We start from the raw sequence: 9145 nt of genomic DNA, 5'->3' as shown, positions 1-9145 counted from the left end.
AAGGTGGTCTGCTCTCACCGGATCTATGATAAGTTGTACTGGAATTCTAGATGAGGCTATTAGTGAAAAAAAAATGACACTAAAAGGCATCCACATTTGAAGGAAGAGGAAAAACTATCTCTATTAGCAGATAACATGATCTTATATAGAAAAATCCCTGAGGAATCCACCAAAAAATTTGAGAGCTAATAAATTAGTTTAGAAATCTTGCAAGATAAAGATTGATATACAAACATCAATTAACTTTCTATACACTTGCAAAAAACATCGAAAAATAAAATTGAGAAAACAATCCCATTTATAATAGCATCAAAAAGTAAAATAAAGTAGCTAGGAATATATTGAACAAAAGAAGTGCAAGACCACACTAAAAACTATAAAACATCATAGAATAAACTGAAGAGAGACCTAAATAAGTAAAAAAGATACCCCATGTTCAAGGATTGGATGATTTAATATTGTCAAAATATTAATATTCCCCTACATTGATCTACAGATTCAAAATCATCTTCATCAAAATCCCAGCTGGCTTTTATTTATTTATTTATTTATTTTGCAAAAGCTCTAAAGCGAATGTTAAAATTCATATGGAAACAGAAGGAAATCAAAATGACCACAGAAATCTTGAAAAAGAACAAAGTTGGAGAACTCACAGTTCCTCATTTCAGCAAGTGAGAGTAGTTTCCACTGTGTAGTACTGGCAGAGGATAGCCCAATGGATCAATGGGATAGAATTGAGAGTCCAGAAATAAATCCTTACATCTGTGGTCAATTGATTTTTTTTATCGATTTTTTAGAGAGAGGAAGGAAGAGGGAAAGAGAGAGAGAAACATTGATGTGAGAGCAACACATCCATCAGTTGCCTCCTGCAGACCCCCTACCCAGGATCAAGCTTGCAACCTGGACATGTGCCCTGCCAGGAATCAAACCGGCAACCCTCCAATGCATGGGACGATGCTCAACCAACTGAGCGGCACTGGCCAGGGCTTGATTATTGACAAGGGTGGCAAGATAATTCAATGTAAAAAGAATAGCCTTTCAACAAATGCTGCTGTGCCCTGGCTGGTGTGCTCAGTGGTTAGAGCGTCAGCCCATGGACCAAAGGGTCATAGGTTTGATTCCCAGTCATGGACACATACCTCGATTGCAAGTTCAATCCCAGGCCCTGGTTAGGGAGTGTGCAGGAGGCATCCAATCCATGTCTGTCTTTCTCTCTCTCTCTCTCTCTCTCTCTCTCTCTCTCTCTCCCTCCCTCTCTAAAAAATCATTGGAAAAAATTTCCTCAGTTGAGGATTGAAAAAAAAAAAAAGAAAAACAGTGGGAATCCAAAAGAAGATTTGATGATTAAATTAATTTAAATGAAGCAGAAATTAATATAGTAATTTAAAAAACAGAACAGTAGATATGTTAGTAAAACCAATGGCTTCTTTAAAAAAAAACCATATAAAAATTTGCAAGAAAGAAAACAAAAGCATATACTATAAGTAGTAATAAAGTGGACACAGAAGAGACTTTTCAAGTTATAAGAAAATAATATGAACAACTTTATGCCATTGAAAGTTAGATTTAATGTACCATTTTCTGGGAAGCTATAAATTTGCAAAATTGACTCAAAAGCAACAAATACTATAAATAAAATAATAGAATAATCCAAAAGGTTTGTCAAATATCTATCACTAAAACTGTTTCAAGCCTTGCATTATCTCAAATGTTCAGGAAATGTGTAATTATTTTGATGTTTAAATTATTTGAGATTATTAAAAAAACAGCATATGAGATAAATTTGGAAGAATTTTGTAATACTTGTACCAAAACTTGATGAAGATAATACAAATCCAAACTCACTTACAAATTTAGATGCATATATCATAATTATTAGCAAATCAAAGCCAGCAGTACAATAAAAGAACACTATGCCATAATTAAATAGGTTTTAATTTAGGAATGTAATATTGGTTCAAAATAAGTAGTTCATTACATTCATCAGTTGGATGAGATTTTTTAAAAATTGAAACCATTAGATGCTTAAAAGGCATTTGATAAATTTCAACAGACATTCCTGATTGTAAAACCTGGGAAACCTAAGAATAAAAACATTTTTATTAATACAAAAGTATCAGAAACCAATGCAATCCTATCTAATAATCCTATCTAATAAAATGGTAATATGCAAATTAACCATCACTCCGCTACAAAGATGGCAGCACCCACAGCCACAAAGATGGCGGCGCCCACCCGAGCCATGGAGCTGGTGGAGCGGGAGGGAAGCTTGCCTTCCAAGCCTCCCACATGCCCAGGCTGGCCGCTAAGGCCAGCCACCAAGGGAGACATTCGGGGAGTGCAGTGGGGAGACATGCGGAGAGTGAGCAAGGTTCCCAGTCTGGGGGTTCCAAATCTGCCGTTGGTTCCTTTCACTGCTGATTCCCCTCCTCGCAGGTATCCTCCACACAAAAGCCGTTCCGTGCAAATATGTCATTTCCTAATGGGTGAATCCTAAACCGAATGAGTGTCACACCTGGGCAACCTAACTCCTGTTAGAAAAAGGACCTGGGAGGAGGGCTTTGGGGATCAGGAAGCCATCGTGACCCGCTTGGTCTCCGGAACTGCTGTCAAACGCAGGCAGTCTGAGACCCTCCCAAACACCACCTGAGCTAAACCTGAGAACAAGATATTTCCAAGGCCCAAAGTTGACGGGGGTAAGGGGGCAGGGGAGCAAAGCAAGCAGAACAGCCAACTCAACCAAAGACGCAGGAGCCTAAGATAACGCAAAGAAATGTCCCGGCCACCGATGCTCTCCCGCAGACGTGGTGCCCACACCCAGCAGGGGGAAGGGGTGTGTACGTGTGGAATTTAAGGCCACCAGCAGGAGGGAAAGTCGAGGCATGCCTACGCATTGTTTGTACGTGTCCCACAGTCGAGAAGCAGAGTCAGAATCAAGAAGCAGAGTCTTACCTCAGCGCTGGGGTGCTTAAAAGTATATAAAAATAGCAGTTCCATCACACAGTCCACCACCATGTTTGCTCCAACATTGAGAGTCCAGAAATAAATCCTTACATCTGTGGTCAATTGATTTTTTTTATCGATTTTTTAGAGAGAGGAAGGAAGAGGGAAAGAGAGAGAGAAACATTGATGTGAGAGCAACACATCCATCAGTTGCCTCCTGCAGACCCCCTACCCAGGATCAAGCTTGCAACCTGGACATGTGCCCTGCCAGGAATCAAACCGGCAACCCTCCAATGCATGGGACGATGCTCAACCAACTGAGCGGCACTGGCCAGGGCTTGATTATTGACAAGGGTGGCAAGATAATTCAATGTAAAAAGAATAGCCTTTCAACAAATGCTGCTGTGCCCTGGCTGGTGTGCTCAGTGGTTAGAGCGTCAGCCCATGGACCAAAGGGTCATAGGTTTGATTCCCAGTCATGGACACATACCTCGATTGCAAGTTCAATCCCAGGCCCTGGTTAGGGAGTGTGCAGGAGGCATCCAATCCATGTCTGTCTTTCTCTCTCTCCTCTCTCTCTCTCTCTCTCTCTCTCCCTCCCTCTCTAAAAAATCATTGGAAAAAATTTCCTCAGTTGAGGATTGAAAAAAAAAAAAAGAAAAACAGTGGGAATCCAAAAGAAGATTTGATGATTAAATTAATTTAAATGAAGCAGAAATTAATATAGTAATTTAAAAAACAGAACAGTAGATATGTTAGTAAAACCAATGGCTTCTTTAAAAAAAAACCATATAAAAATTTGCAAGAAAGAAAACAAAAGCATATACTATAAGTAGTAATAAAGTGGACACAGAAGAGACTTTTCAAGTTATAAGAAAATAATATGAACAACTTTATGCCATTGAAAGTTAGATTTAATGTACCATTTTCTGGGAAGCTATAAATTTGCAAAATTGACTCAAAAGCAACAAATACTATAAATAAAATAATAGAATAATCCAAAAGGTTTGTCAAATATCTATCACTAAAACTGTTTCAAGCCTTGCATTATCTCAAATGTTCAGGAAATGTGTAATTATTTTGATGTTTAAATTATTTGAGATTATTAAAAAAACAGCATATGAGATAAATTTGGAAGAATTTTGTAATACTTGTACCAAAACTTGATGAAGATAATACAAATCCAAACTCACTTACAAATTTAGATGCATATATCATAATTATTAGCAAATCAAAGCCAGCAGTACAATAAAAGAACACTATGCCATAATTAAATAGGTTTTAATTTAGGAATGTAATATTGGTTCAAAATAAGTAGTTCATTACATTCATCAGTTGGATGAGATTTTTTAAAAATTGAAACCATTAGATGCTTAAAAGGCATTTGATAAATTTCAACAGACATTCCTGATTGTAAAACCTGGGAAACCTAAGAATAAAAACATTTTTATTAATACAAAAGTATCAGAAACCAATGCAATCCTATCTAATAATCCTATCTAATAAAATGGTAATATGCAAATTAACCATCACTCCGCTACAAAGATGGCAGCACCCACAGCCACAAAGATGGCGGCGCCCACCCGAGCCATGGAGCTGGTGGAGCGGGAGGGAAGCTTGCCTTCCAAGCCTCCCACATGCCCAGGCTGGCCGCTAAGGCCAGCCACCAAGGGAGACATTCGGGGAGTGCAGTGGGGAGACATGCGGAGAGTGAGCAAGGTTCCCAGTCTGGGGGTTCCAAATCTGCCGTTGGTTCCTTTCACTGCTGATTCCCCTCCTCGCAGGTATCCTCCACACAAAAGCCGTTCCGTGCAAATATGTCATTTCCTAATGGGTGAATCCTAAACCGAATGAGTGTCACACCTGGGCAACCTGACTCCCGTTAGAAAAAGGACCTGGGAGGAGGGCTTTGGGGATCAGGAAGCCATCGTGACCTGCTGGGTCTCCGGAACTGCTGTCAAATGCAGGCAGTCTGAGACCCTCCCAAACACCACCTGAGCTAAACCTGAGAACAAGATATTTCCAAGGCCCAAAGTTGACGGGGGTAAGGGGGCAGGGGAGCAAAGCAAGCAGAACAGCCAACTCAACCAAAGACGCAGGAGCCTAAGATAACGCAAAGAAATGTCCCGGCCACCGATGCTCTCCCGCAGACGTGGTGCCCACACCCAGCAGGGGGAAGGGGTGTGTACGTGTGGAATTTAAGGCCACCAGCAGGAGGGAAAGTCGAGGCATGCCTACGCATTGTTTGTACGTGTCCCACAGTCGAGAAGCAGAGTCAGAATCAAGAAGCGATGTCTTACCTCGGTGCTGGGTTGTTTAAAAGTATCTAAAAATAGCAGTTCCATCACCGAGTCCACCACCATGTTTGCCCCAACGGGAGGCGTGCGGAGGACTTCCAAGGCAGCCCTGTAACCTCCAGGCGGCGACAGCAGCTCTGGAGAGGGAAAAACTGCAGCACTTCCTGTGTCCGAAGTGCTAGCACTGCAAACCTTGGCCTATCTCCAGCGCAGCAGAGAAAGGCTGAGAGAAGAGAGGCGGGTACGGTGGCTCCAGTGGTCCAAATCCTGTCATTGTCTCGCGTTACCTAGCCTCAGCGTCCTAATGGGTGAATCCTAAACCGAATGAGTGTCACACCTGGGCAACCTAACTCCTGTTAGAAAAAGGACCTGGGAGGAGGGCTTTGGGGATCAGGAAGCCATCGTGACCCGCTTGGTCTCCGGAACTGCTGTCAAACGCAGGCAGTCTGAGACCCTCCCAAACACCACCTGAGCTAAACCTGAGAACAAGATATTTCCAAGGCCCAAAGTTGACGGGGGTAAGGGGGCAGGGGAGCAAAGCAAGCAGAACAGCCAACTCAACCAAACACACAGGAGCCTAAGATAACGCAGAGGAATGTCCCGGCCACTGATGCTCTCCTGCAGACGTGGTGCCCACACCCAGCAGGGGGAGGGGGTGTGTACGTGCCTAATAATCCTATCTAATAAAATGGTAATATGCAAATTAACCATCACTCCGCTACAAAGATGGCAGCACCCACAGCCACAAAGATGGCGGCGCCCACCCGAGCCATGGAGCTGGTGGAGCGGGAGGGAAGCTTGCCTTCCAAGCCTCCCACATGCCCAGGCTGGCCGCTAAGGCCAGCCACCAAGGGAGACATTCGGGGAGTGCAGTGGGGAGACATGCGGGGAGTGAGCGAGGTTCCCAGTCTGGGGGTTCCAAATCCACCGTTGGTTCCTTTCACTGCTGATTTTCCTCCTCGCAGGTATCCTCCACGGAAAAGCCATTCCATGCAAATATGTCATGTCCTAATGGGTGAATGCTAAACCGAATGAGTGTCACACCTGGGCAACCTAACTCCCGTTAGAAAAAGGACCTGGGAGGAGGGATTTGGGGATCACGAAGCCATCGTGACCTGCTCGGTCTCTGGAACTGCTGTCAAACACAGGCAGTCTGAGACCCTCCCAAACAGCACCTGAGCTAAACCTGAGAACCAAGATATTTTCAAGGCCCAAAGTTGATGGGCGTAAGGGGGCAAGGGAGCAAAGCAAGCAGAACAGCCAACTCAACCAAAGACGCAGGAGCCTAAGATAACGCAGAGAAATGTCCTGGCCCTCGATGCCCTCCCGCAGATGTGGTGCTCACACCCACCTGGGGGGAGGGGGTGTGTGTGTGCAGAATTTAAGGCCACCGGCAGGAGGGAAAGTCGAGGCATGCCTAAGGATTTTTTGTACATGTCCCACAGTCGAGAAGCAGAGTCAGAATCAAGAAGCGATGTCTTACCTCGGTGCTGGGGTGTTTAAAAGTATCTAAAAATAGCAGTTCCATCGCACAGTCCACCACCATGTTTGCCCTGACGAGAGGCGTGGGGAGGACTTCCAGGGCAGCCCTATAACCTTCAGGTGGCCACAGCAGCTCTGAAGAGGGAAAAACCGCAGCACTTCCTGTGTCCGAAGTGCTAGCACCGCAAACCTTGGCCTATCTCCAGCGCAGCAGAGAAAGGCTGAGAGAGGAGAAGTGGGTACGGTGGCTCCTGTGGTCCAAATCCTGTCGTTGTCTCGCGTTACCCGCCCTCCAGGGCAGCCTCAGTGCCAGTGCAGAGGAGGCTTTGGAAAGGGTGGTGGTGAGGAGAATGCTTCCGACTCTGGATACCCAGTGAAACTGCTGTCAGGAGCCTTTCTAGGGCTGGCAGGAAAACGCGGCAATGAATGAAGAATAATGTCTCAAAATGAAGAGGTTGGTGTGTTTTTTTTTTCTCATCAGCAAAGTGTGAATATTACCTAACCCACAGACTTTGCAAGAATTAATTGAAATAAAATTCCAGAAATTGTATAATGGCCGGGCTGAAGTGGATAGGTTGGTTGAGCATGAGCGTGGTCCTGTACATGGAAAGGTTGCAGGTTCGATTCTAGGTCAGGGTCTCTCTCTCTCTCTCTCTCTCTCTCTCTCTCTCTCCCTCCCTCTCTAAAAAATCATTGGAAAAAATTTCCTCAGTTGAGGATTGAAAAAAAAAAAAAGAAAAACAGTGGGAATCCAAAAGAAGATTTGATGATTAAATTAATTTAAATGAAGCAGAAATTAATATAGTAATTTAAAAAACAGAACAGTAGATATGTTAGTAAAACCAATGGCTTCTTTAAAAAAAAACCATATAAAAATTTGCAAGAAAGAAAACAAAAGCATATACTATAAGTAGTAATAAAGTGGACACAGAAGAGACTTTTCAAGTTATAAGAAAATAATATGAACAACTTTATGCCATTGAAAGTTAGATTTAATGTACCATTTTCTGGGAAGCTATAAATTTGCAAAATTGACTCAAAAGCAACAAATACTATAAATAAAATAATAGAATAATCCAAAAGGTTTGTCAAATATCTATCACTAAAACTGTTTCAAGCCTTGCATTATCTCAAATGTTCAGGAAATGTGTAATTATTTTGATGTTTAAATTATTTGAGATTATTAAAAAAACAGCATATGAGATAAATTTGGAAGAATTTTGTAATACTTGTACCAAAACTTGATGAAGATAATACAAATCCAAACTCACTTACAAATTTAGATGCATATATCATAATTATTAGCAAATCAAAGCCAGCAGTACAATAAAAGAACACTATGCCATAATTAAATAGGTTTTAATTTAGGAATGTAATATTGGTTCAAAATAAGTAGTTCATTACATTCATCAGTTGGATGAGATTTTTTAAAAATTGAAACCATTAGATGCTTAAAAGGCATTTGATAAATTTCAACAGACATTCCTGATTGTAAAACCTGGGAAACCTAAGAATAAAAACATTTTTATTAATACAAAAGTATCAGAAACCAATGCAATCCTATCTAATAATCCTATCTAATAAAATGGTAATATGCAAATTAACCATCACTCCGCTACAAAGATGGCAGCACCCACAGCCACAAAGATGGCGGCGCCCACCCGAGCCATGGAGCTGGTGGAGCGGGAGGGAAGCTTGCCTTCCAAGCCTCCCACATGCCCAGGCTGGCCGCTAAGGCCAGCCACCAAGGGAGACATTCGGGGAGTGCAGTGGGGAGACATGCGGAGAGTGAGCAAGGTTCCCAGTCTGGGGGTTCCAAATCTGCCGTTGGTTCCTTTCACTGCTGATTCCCCTCCTCGCAGGTATCCTCCACACAAAAGCCGTTCCGTGCAAATATGTCATTTCCTAATGGGTGAATCCTAAACCGAATGAGTGTCACACCTGGGCAACCTAACTCCTGTTAGAAAAAGGACCTGGGAGGAGGGCTTTGGGGATCAGGAAGCCATCGTGACCCGCTTGGTCTCCGGAACTGCTGTCAAACGCAGGCAGTCTGAGACCCTCCCAAACACCACCTGAGCTAAACCTGAGAACAAGATATTTCCAAGGCCCAAAGTTGACGGGGGTAAGGGGGCAGGGGAGCAAAGCAAGCAGAACAGCCAACTCAACCAAAGACGCAGGAGCCTAAGATAACGCAAAGAAATGTCCCGGCCACCGATGCTCTCCCGCAGACGTGGTGCCCACACCCAGCAGGGGGAAGGGGTGTGTACGTGTGGAATTTAAGGCCACCAGCAGGAGGGAAAGTCGAGGCATGCCTACGCATTGTTTGTACGTGTCCCACAGTCGAGAAGCAGAGTCAGAATCAAGAAGTGGAGTCTTACCTCAGCGCTGGGGTGTTTAAAAGTATCTAAAAATAGCAGTTCCAT

Source organism: Myotis brandtii, unplaced genomic scaffold, assembly GCF_000412655.1.
Source record: "Myotis brandtii unplaced genomic scaffold, ASM41265v1 scaffold654, whole genome shotgun sequence".
NCBI classification, from domain to species: domain Eukaryota; kingdom Metazoa; phylum Chordata; class Mammalia; order Chiroptera; family Vespertilionidae; genus Myotis; species Myotis brandtii.
This window is presented reverse-complemented; position numbering follows the sequence as displayed.